The sequence below is a fragment of the Phyllobates terribilis genome, unplaced genomic scaffold (genome assembly GCF_046119375.1).
Source record: "Phyllobates terribilis strain yellow unplaced genomic scaffold, ASM4611937v1 Scaffold_639__1_contigs__length_902095, whole genome shotgun sequence".
NCBI lineage: Eukaryota > Metazoa > Chordata > Amphibia > Anura > Dendrobatidae > Phyllobates > Phyllobates terribilis.
Genome location: NW_027363399.1, coordinates 441,897 through 465,533, shown reverse-complemented (window position 1 = coordinate 465,533; position 23,637 = coordinate 441,897). Strand labels below are relative to the sequence as shown.

Genomic DNA, 23,637 nt, shown 5'->3' with positions numbered 1-23,637 from the left:
CTTTTGGATAAACAGACATATTAGGCAAGCATTTTGGAGCTTTCACCTAAATAACTACAGGTGGTGAGATAAGCTGCACAATATAATTGACCTTTCAGTATATTGTTGCACACACACCATCTATTTAGCAAATGCCCTTGTTATCAACAGCAGCCTTTTAAACTCACCTGAGCTAACAGGTATGTGCGCTGGTTACTCTGCTGCGCTTAAAATTTCTTTTTTGGTTTGCTACAATGCCTTTTCTGAAACGTTGTCTCCTTCTGCTGGAACACTGACTTCTTTCATTTAATGCCTGCAGACTATAAAAGAGAACCCAACCCAAAAAGTTTGGTTGATTAGTCTGTGGCATTCTGTTAAACTGTTGCTTATGGCGGTCTCTGTGAGCTTCTCAGCGACATTCAGCCAGCCAGGTATCCTGCCTGCAGTAGATGGAATGTGGCAATGGAACGCTGGCTGCGCGTGTCATAATAGGCTCTGAGCCTTTATATACCTGTGCACAGCAGCAGCCACCTTCAGTCTGCTGCTGGACAGCCAGCAGCAGCAGCAGCAGGAGAGGTATGTAATCAGGAGCCCTCCTGCTAAGGGTAGACAGCTGCTCGTTCCACCCCACCCCCCGCCTTAATTGGTTCTCCTCCCTTCCAACGGTGTTGAGGCGGGTGGGAACAGCAGGGGGTGAAGGTGCTGTGTTTAAAGAGGTGGAGTTATGCAGATCTAAAACGCGTGGATTGCAGCAGCAGCAAGCCGAAAAGTGCAGGCATGTAAGGGATCTAGAGGTTGACAACATGTCTTCTTAACGGGAGTCCAGGAGCTCATCTCCACAAATGGACTTTTCAGGATCCTTGGGTGGCTCCGTAGTTTGAAACCAATTCTGGTTATCGCTTCTCGGCCTTTTGGCTAAGATCAAGTGTAGTATCTGTTCTTATCAGTTTAATATCTGATACGTCCCCTATCTGGGGACCATATATTAAATGGATTTTTAGAACAGGGAGATGGAAAAAGAGCTTGCTCTGTCCACTCCACGCATTGACCTGGTATTGCAGTATCTCCAGGACCGGTGCACCCCTTCTTTAATGCAGTTTCTAAAATCAGAAAGAATTGAATTCAATGTTTTTTGTTCATTTTGCTTGTTTGTCGGATTTTGGGATGGACTCTTTGGCTTTGCTTTTCTTCTCCTCATTGGATTTTTCATGTTCAAAGTTGCAGAAGCCAGATTACAAGCTCATTTTGGTTCAACTTCAGCAACTGTGCATTGCATTGCCATGTAATGTGATGCAATGCTATCTTTCTAGCTCTCCCTTTTTACTTCCTTTTGGATAAACAGACATATTAGGCAAGCATTTTGGAGCTTTCACCTAAATAACTACAGGTGGTGAGATAAGCTGCACAATATAATTGACCTTTCAGTATATTGTTGCACACACACCATCTATTTAGCAAATGCCCTTGTTATCAACAGCAGCCTTTTAAACTCACCTGAGCTAACAGGTATGTGCGCTGGTTACTCTGCTGCGCTTAAAATTTCTTTTTTGGTTTGCTACAATGCCTTTTCTGAAACGTTGTCTCCTTCTGCTGGAACACTGACTTCTTTCATTTAATGCCTGCAGACTATAAAAGAGAACCCAACCCAAAAAGTTTGGTTGATTAGTCTGTGGCATTCTGTTAAACTGTTGCTTATGGCGGTCTCTGTGAGCTTCTCAGCGACATTCAGCCAGCCAGGTATCCTGCCTGCAGTAGATGGAATGTGGCAATGGAACGCTGGCTGCGCGTGTCATAATAGGCTCTGAGCCTTTATATACCTGTGCACAGCAGCAGCCACCTTCAGTCTGCTGCTGGACAGCCAGCAGCAGCAGCAGCAGGAGAGGTATGTAATCAGGAGCCCTCCTGCTAAGGGTAGACAGCTGCTCGTTCCACCCCACCCCCCGCCTTAATTGGTTCTCCTCCCTTCCAACGGTGTTGAGGCGGGTGGGAACAGCAGGGGGTGAAGGTGCTGTGTTTAAAGAGGTGGAGTTATGCAGATCTAAAACGCGTGGATTGCAGCAGCAGCAAGCCGAAAAGTGCAGGCATGTAAGGGATCTAGAGGTTGACAACATGTCTTCTTAACGGGAGTCCAGGAGCTCATCTCCACAAATGGACTTTTCAGGATCCTTGGGTGGCTCCGTAGTTTGAAACCAATTCTGGTTATCGCTTCTCGGCCTTTTGGCTAAGATCAAGTGTAGTATCTGTTCTTATCAGTTTAATATCTGATACGTCCCCTATCTGGGGACCATATATTAAATGGATTTTTAGAACAGGGAGATGGAAAAAGAGCTTGCTCTGTCCACTCCACGCATTGACCTGGTATTGCAGTATCTCCAGGACCGGTGCACCCCTTCTTTAATGCAGTTTCTAAAATCAGAAAGAATTGAATTCAATGTTTTTTGTTCATTTTGCTTGTTTGTCGGATTTTGGGATGGACTCTTTGGCTTTGCTTTTCTTCTCCTCATTGGATTTTTCATGTTCAAAGTTGCAGAAGCCAGATTACAAGCTCATTTTGGTTCAACTTCAGCAACTGTGCATTGCATTGCCATGTAATGTGATGCAATGCTATCTTTCTAGCTCTCCCTTTTTACTTCCTTTTGGATAAACAGACATATTAGGCAAGCATTTTGGAGCTTTCACCTAAATAACTACAGGTGGTGAGATAAGCTGCACAATATAATTGACCTTTCAGTATATTGTTGCACACACACCATCTATTTAGCAAATGCCCTTGTTATCAACAGCAGCCTTTTAAACTCACCTGAGCTAACAGGTATGTGCGCTGGTTACTCTGCTGCGCTTAAAATTTCTTTTTTGGTTTGCTACAATGCCTTTTCTGAAACGTTGTCTCCTTCTGCTGGAACACTGACTTCTTTCATTTAATGCCTGCAGACTATAAAAGAGAACCCAACCCAAAAAGTTTGGTTGATTAGTCTGTGGCATTCTGTTAAACTGTTGCTTATGGCGGTCTCTGTGAGCTTCTCAGCGACATTCAGCCAGCCAGGTATCCTGCCTGCAGTAGATGGAATGTGGCAATGGAACGCTGGCTGCGCGTGTCATAATAGGCTCTGAGCCTTTATATACCTGTGCACAGCAGCAGCCACCTTCAGTCTGCTGCTGGACAGCCAGCAGCAGCAGCAGCAGGAGAGGTATGTAATCAGGAGCCCTCCTGCTAAGGGTAGACAGCTGCTCGTTCCACCCCACCCCCCGCCTTAATTGGTTCTCCTCCCTTCCAACGGTGTTGAGGCGGGTGGGAACAGCAGGGGGTGAAGGTGCTGTGTTTAAAGAGGTGGAGTTATGCAGATCTAAAACGCGTGGATTGCAGCAGCAGCAAGCCGAAAAGTGCAGGCATGTAAGGGATCTAGAGGTTGACAACATGTCTTCTTAACGGGAGTCCAGGAGCTCATCTCCACAAATGGACTTTTCAGGATCCTTGGGTGGCTCCGTAGTTTGAAACCAATTCTGGTTATCGCTTCTCGGCTTTTGGCTAAGATCAAGTGTAGTATCTGTTCTTATCAGTTTAATATCTGATACGTCCCCTATCTGGGGACCATATATTAAATGGATTTTTAGAACAGGGAGATGGAAAAAGAGCTTGCTCTGTCCACTCCACGCATTGACCTGGTATTGCAGTATCTCCAGGACCGGTGCACCCCTTCTTTAATGCAGTTTCTAAAATCAGAAAGAATTGAATTCAATGTTTTTTGTTCATTTTGCTTGTTTGTCGGATTTTGGGATGGACTCTTTGGCTTTGCTTTTCTTCTCCTCATTGGATTTTTCATGTTCAAAGTTGCAGAAGCCAGATTACAAGCTCATTTTGGTTCAACTTCAGCAACTGTGCATTGCATTGCCATGTAATGTGATGCAATGCTATCTTTCTAGCTCTCCCTTTTTACTTCCTTTTGGATAAACAGACATATTAGGCAAGCATTTTGGAGCTTTCACCTAAATAACTACAGGTGGTGAGATAAGCTGCACAATATAATTGACCTTTCAGTATATTGTTGCACACACACCATCTATTTAGCAAATGCCCTTGTTATCAACAGCAGCCTTTTAAACTCACCTGAGCTAACAGGTATGTGCGCTGGTTACTCTGCTGCGCTTAAAATTTCTTTTTTGGTTTGCTACAATGCCTTTTCTGAAACGTTGTCTCCTTCTGCTGGAACACTGACTTCTTTCATTTAATGCCTGCAGACTATAAAAGAGAACCCAACCCAAAAAGTTTGGTTGATTAGTCTGTGGCATTCTGTTAAACTGTTGCTTATGGCGGTCTCTGTGAGCTTCTCAGCGACATTCAGCCAGCCAGGTATCCTGCCTGCAGTAGATGGAATGTGGCAATGGAACGCTGGCTGCGCGTGTCATAATAGGCTCTGAGCCTTTATATACCTGTGCACAGCAGCAGCCACCTTCAGTCTGCTGCTGGACAGCCAGCAGCAGCAGCAGCAGGAGAGGTATGTAATCAGGAGCCCTCCTGCTAAGGGTAGACAGCTGCTCGTTCCACCCCACCCCCCGCCTTAATTGGTTCTCCTCCCTTCCAACGGTGTTGAGGCGGGTGGGAACAGCAGGGGGTGAAGGTGCTGTGTTTAAAGAGGTGGAGTTATGCAGATCTAAAACGCGTGGATTGCAGCAGCAGCAAGCCGAAAAGTGCAGGCATGTAAGGGATCTAGAGGTTGACAACATGTCTTCTTAACGGGAGTCCAGGAGCTCATCTCCACAAATGGACTTTTCAGGATCCTTGGGTGGCTCCGTAGTTTGAAACCAATTCTGGTTATCGCTTCTCGGCCTTTTGGCTAAGATCAAGTGTAGTATCTGTTCTTATCAGTTTAATATCTGATACGTCCCCTATCTGGGGACCATATATTAAATGGATTTTTAGAACAGGGAGATGGAAAAAGAGCTTGCTCTGTCCACTCCACGCATTGACCTGGTATTGCAGTATCTCCAGGACCGGTGCACCCCTTCTTTAATGCAGTTTCTAAAATCAGAAAGAATTGAATTCAATGTTTTTTGTTCATTTTGCTTGTTTGTCGGATTTTGGGATGGACTCTTTGGCTTTGCTTTTCTTCTCCTCATTGGATTTTTCATGTTCAAAGTTGCAGAAGCCAGATTACAAGCTCATTTTGGTTCAACTTCAGCAACTGTGCATTGCATTGCCATGTAATGTGATGCAATGCTATCTTTCTAGCTCTCCCTTTTTACTTCCTTTTGGATAAACAGACATATTAGGCAAGCATTTTGGAGCTTTCACCTAAATAACTACAGGTGGTGAGATAAGCTGCACAATATAATTGACCTTTCAGTATATTGTTGCACACACACCATCTATTTAGCAAATGCCCTTGTTATCAACAGCAGCCTTTTAAACTCACCTGAGCTAACAGGTATGTGCGCTGGTTACTCTGCTGCGCTTAAAATTTCTTTTTTGGTTTGCTACAATGCCTTTTCTGAAACGTTGTCTCCTTCTGCTGGAACACTGACTTCTTTCATTTAATGCCTGCAGACTATAAAAGAGAACCCAACCCAAAAAGTTTGGTTGATTAGTCTGTGGCATTCTGTTAAACTGTTGCTTATGGCGGTCTCTGTGAGCTTCTCAGCGACATTCAGCCAGCCAGGTATCCTGCCTGCAGTAGATGGAATGTGGCAATGGAACGCTGGCTGCGCGTGTCATAATAGGCTCTGAGCCTTTATATACCTGTGCACAGCAGCAGCCACCTTCAGTCTGCTGCTGGACAGCCAGCAGCAGCAGCAGCAGGAGAGGTATGTAATCAGGAGCCCTCCTGCTAAGGGTAGACAGCTGCTCGTTCCACCCCACCCCCCGCCTTAATTGGTTCTCCTCCCTTCCAACGGTGTTGAGGCGGGTGGGAACAGCAGGGGGTGAAGGTGCTGTGTTTAAAGAGGTGGAGTTATGCAGATCTAAAACGCGTGGATTGCAGCAGCAGCAAGCCGAAAAGTGCAGGCATGTAAGGGATCTAGAGGTTGACAACATGTCTTCTTAACGGGAGTCCAGGAGCTCATCTCCACAAATGGACTTTTCAGGATCCTTGGGTGGCTCCGTAGTTTGAAACCAATTCTGGTTATCGCTTCTCGGCCTTTTGGCTAAGATCAAGTGTAGTATCTGTTCTTATCAGTTTAATATCTGATACGTCCCCTATCTGGGGACCATATATTAAATGGATTTTTACAACAGGGAGATGGAAAAAGAGCTTGCTCTGTCCACTCCACGCATTGACCTGGTATTGCAGTATCTCCAGGACCGGTGCACCCCTTCTTTAATGCAGTTTCTAAAATCAGAAAGAATTGAATTCAATGTTTTTTGTTCATTTTGCTTGTTTGTCGGATTTTGGGATGGACTCTTTGGCTTTGCTTTTCTTCTCCTCATTGGATTTTTCATGTTCAAAGTTGTAGAAGCCAGATTACAAGCTCATTTTGGTTCAACTTCAGCAACTGTGCATTGCATTGCCATGTAATGTGATGCAATGCTATCTTTCTAGCTCTCCCTTTTTACTTCCTTTTGGATAAACAGACATATTAGGCAAGCATTTTGGAGCTTTCACCTAAATAACTACAGGTGGTGAGATAAGCTGCACAATATAATTGACCTTTCAGTATATTGTTGCACACACACCATCTATTTAGCAAATGCCCTTGTTATCAACAGCAGCCTTTTAAACTCACCTGAGCTAACAGGTATGTGCGCTGGTTACTCTGCTGCGCTTAAAATTTCTTTTTTGGTTTGCTACAATGCCTTTTCTGAAACGTTGTCTCCTTCTGCTGGAACACTGACTTCTTTCATTTAATGCCTGCAGACTATAAAAGAGAACCCAACCCAAAAAGTTTGGTTGATTAGTCTGTGGCATTCTGTTAAACTGTTGCTTATGGCGGTCTCTGTGAGCTTCTCAGCGACATTCAGCCAGCCAGGTATCCTGCCTGCAGTAGATGGAATGTGGCAATGGAACGCTGGCTGCGCGTGTCATAATAGGCTCTGAGCCTTTATATACCTGTGCACAGCAGCAGCCACCTTCAGTCTGCTGCTGGACAGCCAGCAGCAGCAGCAGCAGGAGAGGTATGTAATCAGGAGCCCTCCTGCTAAGGGTAGACAGCTGCTCGTTCCACCCCACCCCCCGCCTTAATTGGTTCTCCTCCCTTCCAACGGTGTTGAGGCGGGTGGGAACAGCAGGGGGTGAAGGTGCTGTGTTTAAAGAGGTGGAGTTATGCAGATCTAAAACGCGTGGATTGCAGCAGCAGCAAGCCGAAAAGTGCAGGCATGTAAGGGATCTAGAGGTTGACAACATGTCTTCTTAACGGGAGTCCAGGAGCTCATCTCCACAAATGGACTTTTCAGGATCCTTGGGTGGCTCCGTAGTTTGAAACCAATTCTGGTTATCGCTTCTCGGCCTTTTGGCTAAGATCAAGTGTAGTATCTGTTCTTATCAGTTTAATATCTGATACGTCCCCTATCTGGGGACCATATATTAAATGGATTTTTAGAACAGGGAGATGGAAAAAGAGCTTGCTCTGTCCACTCCACGCATTGACCTGGTATTGCAGTGTCTCCAGGACCGGTGCACCCCTTCTTTAATGCAGTTTCTAAAATCAGAAAGAATTGAATTCAATTTTTTTTTGTTCATTTTGCTTGTTTGTCGGATTTTGGGATGGACTCTTTGGCTTTGCTTTTCTTCTCCTCATTGGATTTTTCATGTTCAAAGTTGCAGAAGCCAGATTACAAGCTCATTTTGGTTCAACTTCAGCAACTGTGCATTGCATTGCCATGTAATGTGATGCAATGCTATCTTTCTAGCTCTCCCTTTTTACTTCCTTTTGGATAAACAGACATATTAGGCAAGCATTTTGGAGCTTTCACCTAAATAACTACAGGTGGTGAGATAAGCTGCACAATATAATTGACCTTTCAGTATATTGTTGCACACACACCATCTATTTAGCAAATGCCCTTGTTATCAACAGCAGCCTTTTAAACTCACCTGAGCTAACAGGTATGTGCGCTGGTTACTCTGCTGCGCTTAAAATTTCTTTTTTGGTTTGCTACAATGCCTTTTCTGAAACGTTGTCTCCTTCTGCTGGAACACTGACTTCTTTCATTTAATGCCTGCAGACTATAAAAGAGAACCCAACCCAAAAAGTTTGGTTGATTAGTCTGTGGCATTCTGTTAAACTGTTGCTTATGGCGGTCTCTGTGAGCTTCTCAGCGACATTCAGCCAGCCAGGTATCCTGCCTGCAGTAGATGGAATGTGGCAATGGAACGCTGGCTGCGCGTGTCATAATAGGCTCTGAGCCTTTATATACCTGTGCACAGCAGCAGCCACCTTCAGTCTGCTGCTGGACAGCCAGCAGCAGCAGCAGCAGGAGAGGTATGTAATCAGGAGCCCTCCTGCTAAGGGTAGACAGCTGCTCGTTCCACCCCACCCCCCGCCTTAATTGGTTCTCCTCCCTTCCAACGGTGTTGAGGCGGGTGGGAACAGCAGGGGGTGAAGGTGCTGTGTTTAAAGAGGTGGAGTTATGCAGATCTAAAACGCGTGGATTGCAGCAGCAGCAAGCCGAAAAGTGCAGGCATGTAAGGGATCTAGAGGTTGACAACATGTCTTCTTAACGGGAGTCCAGGAGCTCATCTCCACAAATGGACTTTTCAGGATCCTTGGGTGGCTCCGTAGTTTGAAACCAATTCTGGTTATCGCTTCTCGGGCTTTTGGCTAAGATCAAGTGTAGTATCTGTTCTTATCAGTTTAATATCTGATACGTCCCCTATCTGGGGACCATATATTAAATGGATTTTTAGAACAGGGAGATGGAAAAAGAGCTTGCTCTGTCCACTCCACGCATTGACCTGGTATTGCAGTATCTCCAGGACCGGTGCACCCCTTCTTTAATGCAGTTTCTAAAATCAGAAAGAATTGAATTCAATGTTTTTTGTTCATTTTGCTTGTTTGTCGGATTTTGGGATGGACTCTTTGGCTTTGCTTTTCTTCTCCTCATTGGATTTTTCATGTTCAAAGTTGCAGAAGCCAGATTACAAGCTCATTTTGGTTCAACTTCAGCAACTGTGCATTGCATTGCCATGTAATGTGATGCAATGCTATCTTTCTAGCTCTCCCTTTTTACTTCCTTTTGGATAAACAGACATATTAGGCAAGCATTTTGGAGCTTTCACCTAAATAACTACAGGTGGTGAGATAAGCTGCACAATATAATTGACCTTTCAGTATATTGTTGCACACACACCATCTATTTAGCAAATGCCCTTGTTATCAACAGCAGCCTTTTAAACTCACCTGAGCTAACAGGTATGTGCGCTGGTTACTCTGCTGCGCTTAAAATTTCTTTTTTGGTTTGCTACAATGCCTTTTCTGAAACGTTGTCTCCTTCTGCTGGAACACTGACTTCTTTCATTTAATGCCTGCAGACTATAATAGAGAACCCAACCCAAAAAGTTTGGTTGATTACTCTGTGGCATTCTGTTAAACTGTTGCTTATGGCGGTCTCTGTGAGCTTCTCAGCGACATTCAGCCAGCCAGGTATCCTGCCTGCAGTAGATGGAATGTGGCAATGGAACGCTGGCTGCGCGTGTCATAATAGGCTCTGAGCCTTTATATACCTGTGCACAGCAGCAGCCACCTTCAGTCTGCTGCTGGACAGCCAGCAGCAGCAGCAGGAGAGGTATGTAATCAGGAGCCCTCCTGCTAAGGGTAGACAGCTGCTCGTTCCACCCCACCCCCCGCCTTAATTGGTTCTCCTCCCTTCCAACGGTGTTGAGGCGGGTGGGAACAGCAGGGGGTGAAGGTGCTGTGTTTAAAGAGGTGGAGTTATGCAGATCTAAAACGCGTGGATTGCAGCAGCAGCAAGCCGAAAAGTGCAGGCATGTAAGGGATCTAGAGGTTGACAACATGTCTTCTTAACGGGAGTCCAGGAGCTCATCTCCACAAATGGACTTTTCAGGATCCTTGGGTGGCTCCGTAGTTTGAAACCAATTCTGGTTATCGCTTCTCGGCCTTTTGGCTAAGATCAAGTGTAGTATCTGTTCTTATCAGTTTAATATCTGATACGTCCCCTATCTGGGGACCATATATTAAATGGATTTTTAGAACAGGGAGATGGAAAAAGAGCTTGCTCTGTCCACTCCACGCATTGACCTGGTATTGCAGTATCTCCAGGACCGGTGCACCCCTTCTTTAATGCAGTTTCTAAAATCAGAAAGAATTGAATTCAATGTTTTTTGTTCATTTTGCTTGTTTGTCGGATTTTGGGATGGACTCTTTGGCTTTGCTTTTCTTCTCCTCATTGGATTTTTCATGTTCAAAGTTGCAGAAGCCAGATTACAAGCTCATTTTGGTTCAACTTCAGCAACTGTGCATTGCATTGCCATGTAATGTGATGCAATGCTATCTTTCTAGCTCTCCCTTTTTACTTCCTTTTGGATAAACAGACATATTAGGCAAGCATTTTGGAGCTTTCACCTAAATAACTACAGGTGGTGAGATAAGCTGCACAATATAATTGACCTTTCAGTATATTGTTGCACACACACCATCTATTTAGCAAATGCCCTTGTTATCAACAGTAGCCTTTTAAACTCACCTGAGCTAACAGGTATGTGCGCTGGTTACTCTGCTGCGCTTAAAATTTCTTTTTTGGTTTGCTACAATGCCTTTTCTGAAACGTTGTCTCCTTCTGCTGGAACACTGACTTCTTTCATTTAATGCCTGCAGACTATAAAAGAGAACCCAACCCAAAAAGTTTGGTTGATTAGTCTGTGGCATTCTGTTAAACTGTTGCTTATGGCGGTCTCTGTGAGCTTCTCAGCGACATTCAGCCAGCCAGGTATCCTGCCTGCAGTAGATGGAATGTGGCAATGGAACGCTGGCTGCGCGTGTCATAATAGGCTCTGAGCCTTTATATACCTGTGCACAGCAGCAGCCACCTTCAGTCTGCTGCTGGACAGCCAGCAGCAGCAGCAGGAGAGGTATGTAATCAGGAGCCCTCCTGCTAAGGGTAGACAGCTGCTCGTTCCACCCCACCCCCCGCCTTAATTGGTTCTCCTCCCTTCCAACGGTGTTGAGGCGGGTGGGAACAGCAGGGGGTGAAGGTGCTGTGTTTAAAGAGGTGGAGTTATGCAGATCTAAAACGCGTGGATTGCAGCAGCAGCAAGCCGAAAAGTGCAGGCATGTAAGGGATCTAGAGGTTGACAACATGTCTTCTTAACGGGAGTCCAGGAGCTCATCTCCACAAATGGACTTTTCAGGATCCTTGGGTGGCTCCGTAGTTTGAAACCAATTCTGGTTATCGCTTCTCGGCCTTTTGGCTAAGATCAAGTGTAGTATCTGTTCTTATCAGTTTAATATCTGATACGTCCCCTATCTGGGGACCATATATTAAATGGATTTTTAGAACAGGGAGATGGAAAAAGAGCTTGCTCTGTCCACTCCACGCATTGACCTGGTATTGCAGTATCTCCAGGACCGGTGCACCCCTTCTTTAAAGCAGTTTCTAAAATCAGAAAGAATTGAATTCAATGTTTTTTGTTCATTTTGCTTGTTTGTCGGATTTTGGGATGGACTCTTTGGCTTTGCTTTTCTTCTCCTCATTGGATTTTTCATGTTCAAAGTTGCAGAAGCCAGATTACAAGCTCATTTTGGTTCAACTTCAGCAACTGTGCATTGCATTGCCATGTAATGTGATGCAATGCTATCTTTCTAGCTCTCCCTTTTTACTTCCTTTTGGATAAACAGACATATTAGGCAAGCATTTTGGAGCTTTCACCTAAATAACTACAGGTGGTGAGATAAGCTGCACAATATAATTGACCTTTCAGTATATTGTTGCACACACACCATCTATTTAGCAAATGCCCTTGTTATCAACAGCAGCCTTTTAAACTCACCTGAGCTAACAGGTATGTGCGCTGGTTACTCTGCTGCGCTTAAAATTTCTTTTTTGGTTTGCTACAATGCCTTTTCTGAAACGTTGTCTCCTTCTGCTGGAACACTGACTTCTTTCATTTAATGCCTGCAGACTATAAAAGAGAACCCAACCCAAAAAGTTTGGTTGATTAGTCTGTGGCATTCTGTTAAACTGTTGCTTATGGCGGTCTCTGTGAGCTTCTCAGCGACATTCAGCCAGCCAGGTATCCTGCCTGCAGTAGATGGAATGTGGCAATGGAACGCTGGCTGCGCGTGTCATAATAGGCTCTGAGCCTTTATATACCTGTGCACAGCAGCAGCCACCTTCAGTCTGCTGCTGGACAGCCAGCAGCAGCAGCAGCAGGAGAGGTATGTAATCAGGAGCCCTCCTGCTAAGGGTAGACAGCTGCTCGTTCCACCCCACCCCCCGCCTTAATTGGTTCTCCTCCCTTCCAACGGTGTTGAGGCGGGTGGGAACAGCAGGGGGTGAAGGTGCTGTGTTTAAAGAGGTGGAGTTATGCAGATCTAAAACGCGTGGATTGCAGCAGCAGCAAGCCGAAAAGTGCAGGCATGTAAGGGATCTAGAGGTTGACAACATGTCTTCTTAACGGGAGTCCAGGAGCTCATCTCCACAAATGGACTTTTCAGGATCCTTGGGTGGCTCCGTAGTTTGAAACCAATTCTGGTTATCGCTTCTCGGCCTTTTGGCTAAGATCAAGTGTAGTATCTGTTCTTATCAGTTTAATATCTGATACGTCCCCTATCTGGGGACCATATATTAAATGGATTTTTAGAACAGGGAGATGGAAAAAGAGCTTGCTCTGTCCACTCCACGCATTGACCTGGTATTGCAGTATCTCCAGGACCGGTGCACCCCTTCTTTAATGCAGTTTCTAAAATCAGAAAGAATTGAATTCAATGTTTTTTGTTCATTTTGCTTGTTTGTCGGATTTTGGGATGGACTCTTTGGCTTTGCTTTTCTTCTCCTTATTGGATTTTTCATGTTCAAAGTTGCAGAAGCCAGATTACAAGCTCATTTTGGTTCAACTTCAGCAACTGTGCATTGCATTGCCATGTAATGTGATGCAATGCTATCTTTCTAGCTCTCCCTTTTTACTTCCTTTTGGATAAACAGACATATTAGGCAAGCATTTTGGAGCTTTCACCTAAATAACTACAGGTGGTGAGATAAGCTGCACAATATAATTGACCTTTCAGTATATTGTTGCACACACACCATCTATTTAGCAAATGCCCTTGTTATCAACAGCAGCCTTTTAAACTCACCTGAGCTAACAGGTATGTGCGCTGGTTACTCTGCTGCGCTTAAAATTTCTTTTTTGGTTTGCTACAATGCCTTTTCTGAAACGTTGTCTCCTTCTGCTGGAACACTGACTTCTTTCATTTAATGCCTGCAGACTATAAAAGAGAACCCAACCCAAAAAGTTTGGTTGATTAGTCTGTGGCATTCTGTTAAACTGTTGCTTATGGCGGTCTCTGTGAGCTTCTCAGCGACATTCAGCCAGCCAGGTATCCTGCCTGCAGTAGATGGAATGTGGCAATGGAACGCTGGCTGCGCGTGTCATAATAGGCTCTGAGCCTTTATATACCTGTGCACAGCAGCAGCCACCTTCAGTCTGCTGCTGGACAGCCAGCAGCAGCAGCAGCAGGAGAGGTATGTAATCAGGAGCCCTCCTGCTAAGGGTAGACAGCTGCTCGTTCCACCCCACCCCCCGCCTTAATTGGTTCTCCTCCCTTCCAACGGTGTTGAGGCGGGTGGGAACAGCAGGGGGTGAAGGTGCTGTGTTTAAAGAGGTGGAGTTATGCAGATCTAAAACGCGTGGATTGCAGCAGCAGCAAGCCAAAAAGTGCAGGCATGTAAGGGATCTACAGGTTGACAACATGTCTTCTTAACGGGAGTCCAGGAGCTCATCTCCACAAATGGACTTTTCAGGATCCTTGGGTGGCTCCGTAGTTTGAAACCAATTCTGGTTATCGCTTCTCGGCCTTTTGGCTAAGATCAAGTGTAGTATCTGTTCTTATCAGTTTAATATCTGATACGTCCCCTATCTGGGGACCATATATTAAATGGATTTTTAGAACAGGGAGATGGAAAAAGAGCTTGCTCTGTCCACTCCACGCATTGACCTGGTATTGCAGTATCTCCAGGACCGGTGCACCCCTTCTTTAATGCAGTTTCTAAAATCAGAAAGAATTGAATTCAATGTTTTTTGTTCATTTTGCTTGTTTGTCGGATTTTGGGATGGACTCTTTGGCTTTGCTTTTCTTCTCCTCATTGGATTTTTCATGTTCAAAGTTGCAGAAGCCAGATTACAAGCTCATTTTGGTTCAACTTCAGCAACTGTGCATTGCATTGCCATGTAATGTGATGCAATGCTATCTTTCTAGCTCTCCCTTTTTACTTCCTTTTGGATAAACAGACATATTAGGCAAGCATTTTGGAGCTTTCACCTAAATAACTACAGGTGGTGAGATAAGCTGCACAATATAATTGACCTTTCAGTATATTGTTGCACACACACCATCTATTTAGCAAATGCCCTTGTTATCAACAGCAGCCTTTTAAACTCACCTGAGCTAACAGGTATGTGCGCTGGTTACTCTGCTGCGCTTAAAATTTCTTTTTTGGTTTGCTACAATGCCTTTTCTGAAACGTTGTCTCCTTCTGCTGGAACACTGACTTCTTTCATTTAATGCCTGCAGACTATAAAAGAGAACCCAACCCAAAAAGTTTGGTTGATTAGTCTGTGGCATTCTGTTAAACTGTTGCTTATGGCGGTCTCTGTGAGCTTCTCAGCGACATTCAGCCAGCCAGGTATCCTGCCTGCAGTAGATGGAATGTGGCAATGGAACGCTGGCTGCGCGTGTCATAATAGGCTCTGAGCCTTTATATACCTGTGCACAGCAGCAGACACCTTCAGTCTGCTGCTGGACAGCCAGCAGCAGCAGCAGCTGGAGAGGTATGTAATCAGGAGCCCTCCTGCTAAGGGTAGACAGCTGCTCGTTCCACCCCACCCCCCGCCTTAATTGGTTCTCCTCCCTTCCAACGGTGTTGAGGCGGGTGGGAACAGCAGGGGGTGAAGGTGCTGTGTTTAAAGAGGTGGAGTTATGCAGATCTAAAACGCGTGGATTGCAGCAGCAGCAAGCCGAAAAGTGCAGGCATGTAAGGGATCTAGAGGTTGACAACATGTCTTCTTAACGGGAGTCCAGGAGCTCATCTCCACAAATGGACTTTTCAGGATCCTTGGGTGGCTCCGTAGTTTGAAACCAATTCTGGTTATCGCTTCTCGGCCTTTTGGCTAAGATCAAGTGTAGTATCTGTTCTTATCAGTTTAATATCTGATACGTCCCCTATCTGGGGACCATATATTAAATGGATTTTTAGAACAGGGAGATGGAAAAAGAGCTTGCTCTGTCCACTCCACGCATTGACCTGGTATTGCAGTATCTCCAGGACCGGTGCACCCCTTCTTTAATGCAGTTTCTAAAATCAGAAAGAATTGAATTCAATGTTTTTTGTTCATTTTGCTTGTTTGTCGGATTTTGGGATGGACTCTTTGGCTTTGCTTTTCTTCTCCTCATTGGATTTTTCATGTTCAAAGTTGCAGAAGCCAGATTACAAGCTCATTTTGGTTCAACTTCAGCAACTGTGCATTGCATTGCCATGTAATGTGATGCAATGCTATCTTTCTAGCTCTCCCTTTTTACTTCCTTTTGGATAAACAGACATATTAGGCAAGCATTTTGGAGCTTTCACCTAAATAACTACAGGTGGTGAGATAAGCTGCACAATATAATTGACCTTTCAGTATATTGTTGTGACGCGCCCCTGGGCCTGTGTCGCGCTGCGTTGTGCACGCGGGAGCTTACCCGGAGCCGGATCTCTTGAGGGTTGTAGTCTCGTGGCGGCGACCCGGTCCGTGCCCAGGGAGTCAAACTGAGCGGCGATGTACTAGCAGTAGATGGTTGATGACTACGCCACCCGTTGAATGCAGCTATGGAGCTGCCGCTGCAGGGCAGACCGCTGAGGCCGGTGGAAGGATGGTGCAGCGTGGATGGTATAACCCCCAACGGGAGGGGTATGGCCTCAGGGCAGCCGACGTGGATGATGGGGGTAGCAGGAACCACTCAGAGACGGTGCGGTGTAGTTCAGGGTCTTTACTGGTGACAAAGATAGACCCTCCCGGAGTACTTGCTAGTGATAGGGGCCTGGTCAGTCCTTGAGCAGATGGGATCTCCCCTGGCCAGGCGGAGTTGTAGGCCTTCCCAACTAACTGTACTCTTCTGGCTACCTTGCTAGAGGCGGGAATAAGTAGCCCACGTCCCTGAGTGTACCGTGTGGTGCTCACCCGTATGGCCGGTGACTCGGGGCCTTCTAATGGCTTCCGCTCCACGATGGCGGTGCTGGTCCCACGCGTGTGACCGTGCCTTCGGGCTTCTGGGCCAGAGGACCTGAAATCCTCTGCCGGACGGTTTCTGCTGCTGGGTAGGAGTTAGTCCCCACAGCCTCGGACTCCGGGTCCAGTTAGAAATCTTCTCAGTCAGGGCGAGCTCTGTAGCTGCCAGCCCCTGACTCGTTGTAACACTGCTCCCCACAGAGCTCCTGATGTTTCTTGCTATGCTGCTTCTCTTCTCTACTCTTGTTCTGTCTTCTTTCTCACTCCTTGACTCCAGGCTCAGGCCCCAGGACAGGGCCTGCCTGTGGAGCAGAGCCCATAGAGCAGCTCTGCTCCCTGTCTTCTCCTCACAGAACTCCCTACCCTGCCTCAGCCCCAGGTTTATCTAGGGGAAGTCCTTCCCCTCCCAAGACTGGGCAGGAGGTGTGGCATGCACAGGATCCCTGACCAAAGGACCTCCCACCTGCTCTCAGACGTAATATCTCTATCACTGTGGCAACCAGACCCCTGGGGTGTCACATTCCCCCCTAGTGAAATTTAGTACTCCGGGACTAAACATATTTTTGTAACATAACAAAGTATAAACAATAACATTACAATAAGGAAACGCATAAAGCTGGTCACGGCGTGTCCGTAACCGGGTGCAGTCTTTGAAGAAAGCAAGGTGTCCATTTCACCAAAACAGGGAGACGTAACCAGGTAGGGGTCTGTCCTACCCCGAGTCCTCAACAGTCTTTTAGTCCATCCTGGGTTACGCTCCACTAACTGTACAAAGGATTCCCGGTAAATCCACCAAGGACTCCTATAAATAACTGGAAACACATAATATTTACAAGATATGGCCGCTCTCAGTCCTCGGCCAGTGGGGATAAGGATTGGCTGCTCACAGTCCTCAGCCTGTGGGGAGATGGGATGGCTGCTCACAGTCCTCAGCCTGGTTAAGGATAGGGGACACACGGGAACAGTTCACACTTGTCCCAACGGGGACCATATTTTAATTAGCAACACAAGTACCCCTACGGGTAACTATGTACAGTTCCACTTTACCGTACTTCAGTAACGGCATCCTCCTGCTCCTTCTTGTGTGTAGGCTTCAGACCCGTCCGGGTCCTCTTGGCTTTCCTCGTATTGGTAATACTGCAGCTCCTCCTCGGTTAGCCGGTGAACGTGGAGGGCGTACAGTCCTTTTGCACCTGGGGAGTTCAGGCCTTGCGACCAGGCGTGGAGAGGGTCATCGTTGATGACGCCCGGGGTCAGAGGGTGCAACTTTGGGCCTGGGCGCGGGCTGGTGGTGGTAGTGCCCAGGGCTGGAGGGCTTGGCCGCAGGGCTTGTTGCGGGGGCTGGAGCAGGTCGGTGTCTGCAGCGCCCGGAATCGGCGGCTCCACCAGGGGGCCCGGGAGCAGGCTGACGCTGGCAGCGTCCGGGACAGGGAGACTCCTCTTACCTGCTCCCGCGACCGCTCCTGCGTCACGCGTCTTCTCCCGGCGCTGGTCGGGGCCGGCGACGACTGGGGCACTGCCGATGCTGGGCAGCTTAGTCTGCTGCCGGTCCGCCATCTTGCTGTCCGTTCCTGGTGTCCTCCTCCCCCCTAGTGGACCGTGGCCTACCTTCCGGAGATCCTCTTCCGTAGGCCGCGGCTCCGCAGTCAATCGTCGGGGTAGAGGACCTGGCGTCGCGCTCCGATGACGTCAGCGTCGCTCTTCCTCCCTTCCAGGACCTTGCGCAACGTCCGGACGTGAGGCGGGGCTTCAGTTCTCGCGTGCTTTCGAAGTCCACGCCCCTCTTCTTCCCGCGCGGCGTCTCCAAGATGGCGCCGGATGGCGGGAAAACTCCTCGGATGGCGGGAAGAAGGCAGAAGATGGCGCCGGATGGCGGGAAAACTCCTCGGATGGCGGGAAGAAGGCAGAAGATGGCGCCGGATGGCGGGAAAACTCCACGGATGGCGGGAATCTTCACAGATGGCGGGAATCTTCACCACTGGTAAGTTTGAACAGTCTTTTTCAGGCACGCAGTACCCGGTGGTTGCGGGCACGAAATCCTGCCGACTACGCCAAAGTTGACGCGCCCCTGGGCCTGTGTCGCGCTGCGTTGCGCACGCGGGAGCTTACCCGGAGCCGGATCTCTTGAGGGTTGTAGTCTCGTGGCGGCGACCCGGTCCGTGCCCAGGGAGTCAAACTGAGCGGCGATGTACTAGCAGTAGATGGTTGATGACTACGCCACCCGTTGAATGCAGCTATGGAGCTGCCGCTGCAGGGCAGACCGCTGAGGCCGGTGGAAGGATGGTGCAGCGTGGATGGTATAACCCCCAACGGGAGGGGTATGGCCTCAGGGCAGCCGACGTGGATGATGGGGGTAGCAGGAACCACTCAGAGACGGTGCGGTGTAGTTCAGGGTCTTTACTGGTGACAAAGATAGACCCTCCCGGAGTACTTGCTAGTGATAGGGGCCTGGTCAGTCCTTGAGCAGATGGGATCTCCCCTGGCCAGGCGGAGTTGTAGGCCTTCCCAACTAACTGTACTCTTCTGGCTACCTTGCTAGAGGCGGGAATAAGTAGCCCACGTCCCTGAGTGTACCGTGTGGTGCTCACCCGTATGGCCGGTGACTCGGGGCCTTCTAATGGCTTCCGCTCCACGATGGCGGTGCTGGTCCCACGCGTGTGACCGTGCCTTCGGGCTTCTGGGCCAGAGGACCTGAAATCCTCTGCCGGACGGTTTCTGCTGCTGGGTAGGAGTTAGTCCCCACAGCCTCGGACTCCGGGTCCGGTTAGAAATCTTCTCAGTCAGGGCGAGCTCTGTAGCTGCCAGCCCCTGACTCGTTGTAACACTGCTCCCCACAGAGCTCCTGATGTTTCTTGCTATGCTGCTTCTCTTCTCTACTCTTGTTCTGTCTTCTTTCTCACTCCTTGACTCCAGGCTCAGGCCCCAGGACAGGGCCTGCCTGTGGAGCAGAGCCCATAGAGCAGCTCTGCTCCCTGTCTTCTCCTCACAGAACTCCCTACCCTGCCTCAGCCCCAGGTTTATCTAGGGGAAGTCCTTCCCCTCCCAAGACTGGGCAGGAGGTGTGGCATGCACAGGATCCCTGACCAAAGGACCTCCCACCTGCTCTCAGACGTAATATCTCTATCACTGTGGCAACCAGACCCCTGGGGTGTCACAGTTGCACACACACCATCTATTTAGCAAATGCCCTTGTTATCAACAGCAGCCTTTTAAACTCACCTGAGCTAACAGGTATGTGCGCTGGTTACTCTGCTGCGCTTAAAATTTATTTTTTGGTTTGCTACAATGCCTTTTCTGAAACGTTGTCTCCTTCTGCTGGAACACTGACTTCTTTCATTTAATGCCTGCAGACTATAAAAGAGAACCCAACCCAAAAAGTTTGGTTGATTAGTCTGTGGCATTCTGTTAAACTGTTGCTTATGGCGGTCTCTGTGAGCTTCTCAGCGACATTCAGCCAGCCAGGTATCCTGCCTGCAGTAGATGGAATGTGGCAATGGAACGCTGGCTGCGCGTGTCATAATAGGCTCTGAGCCTTTATATACCTGTGCACAGCAGCAGCCACCTTCAGTCTGCTGCTGGACAGCCAGCAGCAGCAGCAGCAGGAGAGGTATGTAATCAGGAGCCCTCCTACTAAGGGTAGACAGCTGCTCGTTCCACCCCACCCCCCGCCTTAATTGGTTCTCCTCCCTTCCAACGGTGTTGAGGCGGGTGGGAACAGCAGGGGGTGAAGGTGCTGTGTTTAAAGAGGTGGAGTTATGCAGATCTAAAACGCGTGGATTGCAGCAGCAGCAAGCCGAAAAGTGCAGGCATGTAAGGGATCTAGAGGTTGACAACATGTCTTCTTAACGGGAGTCCAGGAGCTCATCTCCACAAATGGACTTTTCAGGATCCTTGGGTGGCTCCGTAGTTTGAAACCAATTCTGGTTATCGCTTCTCGGCCTTTTGGCTAAGATCAAGTGTAGTATCTGTTCTTATCAGTTTAATATCTGATACGTCCCCTATCTGGGGACCATATATTAAATGGATTTTTAGAACAGGGAGATGGAAAAAGAGCTTGCTCTGTCCACTCCACGCATTGACCTGGTATTGCAGTATCTCCAGGACCGGTGCACCCCTTCTTTAATGCAGTTTCTAAAATCAGAAAGAATTGAATTCAATGTTTTTTGTTCATTTTGCTTGTTTGTCGGATTTTGGGATGGACTCTTTGGCTTTGCTTTTCTTCTCCTCATTGGATTTTTCATGTTCAAAGTTGCAGAAGCCAGATTACAAGCTCATTTTGGTTCAACTTCAGCAACTGTGCATTGCATTGCCATGTAATGTGATGCAATGCTATCTTTCTAGCTCTCCCTTTTTACTTCCTTTTGGATAAACAGACATATTAGGCAAGCATTTTGGAGCTTTCACCTAAATAACTACAGGTGGTGAGATAAGCTGCACAATATAATTGACCTTTCAGTATATTGTTGCACACACACCATCTATTTAGCAAATGCCCTTGTTATCAACAGCAGCCTTTTAAACTCACCTGAGCTAACAGGTATGTGCGCTGGTTACTCTGCTGCGCTTAAAATTTCTTTTTTGGTTTGCTACAATGCCTTTTCTGAAACGTTGTCTCCTTCTGCTGGAACACTGACTTCTTTCATTTAATGCCTGCAGACTATAAAAGAGAACCCAACCCAAAAAGTTTGGTTGATTAGTCTGTGGCATTCTGTTAAACTGTTGCTTATGGCGGTCTCTGTGAGCTTCTCAGCGACATTCAGCCAGCCAGGTATCCTGCCTGCAGTAGATGGAATGTGGCAATGGAACGCTGGCTGCGCGTGTCATAATAGGCTCTGAGCCTTTATATACCTGTGCACAGCAGCAGCCACCTTCAGTCTGCTGCTGGACAGCCAGCAGCAGCAGCAGCAGGAGAGGTATGTAATCAGGAGCCCTCCTGCTAAGGGTAGACAGCTGCTCGTTCCACCCCACCCCCCGCCTTAATTGGTTCTCCTCCCTTCCAACGGTGTTGAGGCGGGTGGGAACAGCAGGGGGTGAAGGTGCTGTGTTTAAAGAGGTGGAGTTATGCAGATCTAAAACGCGTGGATTGCAGCAGCAGCAAGCCGAAAAGTGCAGGCATGTAAGGGATCTAGAGGTTGACAACATGTCTTCTTAACGGGAGTCCAGGAGCTCATCTCCACAAATGGACTTTTCAGGATCCTTGGGTGGCTCCGTAGTTTGAAACCAATTCTGGTTATCGCTTCTCGGCCTTTTGGCTAAGATCAAGTGTAGTATCTGTTCTTATCAGTTTAATATCTGATACGTCCCCTATCTGGGGACCATATATTAAATGGATTTTTAGAACAGGGAGATGGAAAAAGAGCTTGCTCTGTCCACTCCACGCATTGACCTGGTATTGCAGTATCTCCAGGACCGGTGCACCCCTTCTTTAATGCAGTTTCTAAAATCAGAAAGAATTGAATTCAATGTTTTTTGTTCATTTTGCTTGTTTGTCGGATTTTGGGATGGACTCTTTGGCTTTGCTTTTCTTCTCCTCATTGGATTTTTCATGTTCAAAGTTGCAGAAGCCAGATTACAAGCTCATTTTGGTTCAACTTCAGCAACTGTGCATTGCATTGCCATGTAATGTGATGCAATGCTATCTTTCTAGCTCTCCCTTTTTACTTCCTTTTGGATAAACAGACATATTAGGCAAGCATTTTGGAGCTTTCACCTAAATAACTACAGGTGGTGAGATAAGCTGCACAATATAATTGACCTTTCAGTATATTGTTGCACACACACCATCTATTTAGCAAATGCCCTTGTTATCAACAGCAGCCTTTTAAACTCACCTGAGCTAACAGGTATGTGCGCTGGTTACTCTGCTGCGCTTAAAATTTCTTTTTTGGTTTGCTACAATGCCTTTTCTGAAACGTTGTCTCCTTCTGCTGGAACACTGACTTCTTTCATTTAATGCCTGCAGACTATAAAAGAGAACCCAACCCAAAAAGTTTGGTTGATTAGTCTGTGGCATTCTGTTAAACTGTTGCTTATGGCGGTCTCTGTGAGCTTCTCAGCGACATTCAGCCAGCCAGGTATCCTGCCTGCAGTAGATGGAATGTGGCAATGGAACGCTGGCTGCGCGTGTCATAATAGGCTCTGAGCCTTTATATACCTGTGCACAGCAGCAGCCACCTTCAGTCTGCTGCTGGACAGCCAGCAGCAGCAGCAGCAGGAGAGGTATGTAATCAGGAGCCCTCCTGCTAAGGGTAGACAGCTGCTCGTTCCACCCCACCCCCCGCCTTAATTGGTTCTCCTCCCTTCCAACGGTGTTGAGGCGGGTGGGAACAGCAGGGGGTGAAGGTGCTGTGTTTAAAGAGGTGGAGTTATGCAGATCTAAAACGCGTGGATTGCAGCAGCAGCAAGCCGAAAAGTGCAGGCATGTAAGGGATCTAGAGGTTGACAACATGTCTTCTTAACGGGAGTCCAGGAGCTCATCTCCACAAATGGACTTTTCAGGATCCTTGTGTGGCTCCGTAGTTTGAAACCAATTCTGGTTATCGCTTCTCGGCCTTTTGGCTAAGATCAAGTGTAGTATCTGTTCTTATCAGTTTAATATCTGATACGTCCCCTATCTGGGGACCATATATTAAATGGATTTTTAGAACAGGGAGATGGAAAAAGAGCTTGCTCTGTCCACTCCACGCATTGACCTGGTATTGCAGTATCTCCAGGACCGGTGCACCCCTTCTTTAATGCAGTTTCTAAAATCAGAAAGAATTGAATTCAATGTTTTTTGTTCATTTTGCTTGTTTGTCGGATTTTGGGATGGACTCTTTGGCTTTGCTTTTCTTCTCCTCATTGGATTTTTCATGTTCAAAGTTGCAGAAGCCAGATTACAAGCTCATTTTGGTTCAACTTCAGCAACTGTGCATTGCATTGCCATGTAATGTGATGCAATGCTATCTTTCTAGCTCTCCCTTTTTACTTCCTTTTGGATAAACAGACATATTAGGCAAGCATTTTGGAGCTTTCACCTAAATAACTACAGGTGGTGAGATAAGCTGCACAATATAATTGACCTTTCAGTATATTGTTGCACACACACCATCTATTTAGCAAATGCCCTTGTTATCAACAGCAGCCTTTTAAACTCACCTGAGCTAACAGGTATGTGCGCTGGTTACTCTGCTGCGCTTAAAATTTCTTTTTTGGTTTGCTACAATGCCTTTTCTGAAACGTTGTCTCCTTCTGCTGGAACACTGACTTCTTTCATTTAATGCCTGCAGACTATAAAAGAGAACCC

The 23,637-nt window shown here is 47.0% G+C and overlaps 15 non-coding genes across 15 annotated transcripts; all 15 read left to right on the top strand.

Annotated features, from left to right (window-relative positions):
- The first annotated feature begins 874 nt into the window (after positions 1-874).
- On the top strand, positions 875-1,065 carry LOC141234823 (U2 spliceosomal RNA). Its single transcript, XR_012300706.1, has one exon. It is a non-coding gene; the product is annotated as a U2 spliceosomal RNA (small nuclear RNA).
- Positions 1,066-2,180: 1,115 nt separating this feature from the next.
- LOC141234821 (U2 spliceosomal RNA) lies at positions 2,181-2,371 on the top strand. The gene has a single exon (XR_012300704.1). It is a non-coding gene; the product is annotated as a U2 spliceosomal RNA (small nuclear RNA).
- A 1,115-nt stretch (positions 2,372-3,486) lies between these two features.
- Positions 3,487-3,676, top strand: LOC141234744 (U2 spliceosomal RNA). The gene has a single exon (XR_012300647.1). It is a non-coding gene; the product is annotated as a U2 spliceosomal RNA (small nuclear RNA).
- A 1,115-nt stretch (positions 3,677-4,791) lies between these two features.
- LOC141234820 (U2 spliceosomal RNA) lies at positions 4,792-4,982 on the top strand. Its single transcript, XR_012300703.1, has one exon. It is a non-coding gene; the product is annotated as a U2 spliceosomal RNA (small nuclear RNA).
- A 1,115-nt stretch (positions 4,983-6,097) lies between these two features.
- Positions 6,098-6,288, top strand: LOC141234721 (U2 spliceosomal RNA). Its single transcript, XR_012300625.1, has one exon. It is a non-coding gene; the product is annotated as a U2 spliceosomal RNA (small nuclear RNA).
- Positions 6,289-7,403: 1,115 nt separating this feature from the next.
- On the top strand, positions 7,404-7,594 carry LOC141234720 (U2 spliceosomal RNA). Its single transcript, XR_012300624.1, has one exon. It is a non-coding gene; the product is annotated as a U2 spliceosomal RNA (small nuclear RNA).
- Positions 7,595-8,710: 1,116 nt separating this feature from the next.
- Positions 8,711-8,901, top strand: LOC141234748 (U2 spliceosomal RNA). The gene has a single exon (XR_012300650.1). It is a non-coding gene; the product is annotated as a U2 spliceosomal RNA (small nuclear RNA).
- Positions 8,902-10,013: 1,112 nt separating this feature from the next.
- LOC141234819 (U2 spliceosomal RNA) lies at positions 10,014-10,204 on the top strand. The gene has a single exon (XR_012300702.1). It is a non-coding gene; the product is annotated as a U2 spliceosomal RNA (small nuclear RNA).
- Positions 10,205-11,316: 1,112 nt separating this feature from the next.
- LOC141234818 (U2 spliceosomal RNA) lies at positions 11,317-11,507 on the top strand. The gene has a single exon (XR_012300701.1). It is a non-coding gene; the product is annotated as a U2 spliceosomal RNA (small nuclear RNA).
- A 1,115-nt stretch (positions 11,508-12,622) lies between these two features.
- Positions 12,623-12,813, top strand: LOC141234817 (U2 spliceosomal RNA). Its single transcript, XR_012300700.1, has one exon. It is a non-coding gene; the product is annotated as a U2 spliceosomal RNA (small nuclear RNA).
- Positions 12,814-13,928: 1,115 nt separating this feature from the next.
- On the top strand, positions 13,929-14,119 carry LOC141234816 (U2 spliceosomal RNA). The gene has a single exon (XR_012300699.1). It is a non-coding gene; the product is annotated as a U2 spliceosomal RNA (small nuclear RNA).
- Positions 14,120-15,234: 1,115 nt separating this feature from the next.
- LOC141234815 (U2 spliceosomal RNA) lies at positions 15,235-15,425 on the top strand. Its single transcript, XR_012300698.1, has one exon. It is a non-coding gene; the product is annotated as a U2 spliceosomal RNA (small nuclear RNA).
- A 4,853-nt stretch (positions 15,426-20,278) lies between these two features.
- On the top strand, positions 20,279-20,469 carry LOC141234814 (U2 spliceosomal RNA). The gene has a single exon (XR_012300697.1). It is a non-coding gene; the product is annotated as a U2 spliceosomal RNA (small nuclear RNA).
- Positions 20,470-21,584: 1,115 nt separating this feature from the next.
- Positions 21,585-21,775, top strand: LOC141234813 (U2 spliceosomal RNA). The gene has a single exon (XR_012300696.1). It is a non-coding gene; the product is annotated as a U2 spliceosomal RNA (small nuclear RNA).
- Positions 21,776-22,890: 1,115 nt separating this feature from the next.
- Positions 22,891-23,081, top strand: LOC141234812 (U2 spliceosomal RNA). The gene has a single exon (XR_012300695.1). It is a non-coding gene; the product is annotated as a U2 spliceosomal RNA (small nuclear RNA).
- Positions 23,082-23,637: the final 556 nt, after the last annotated feature.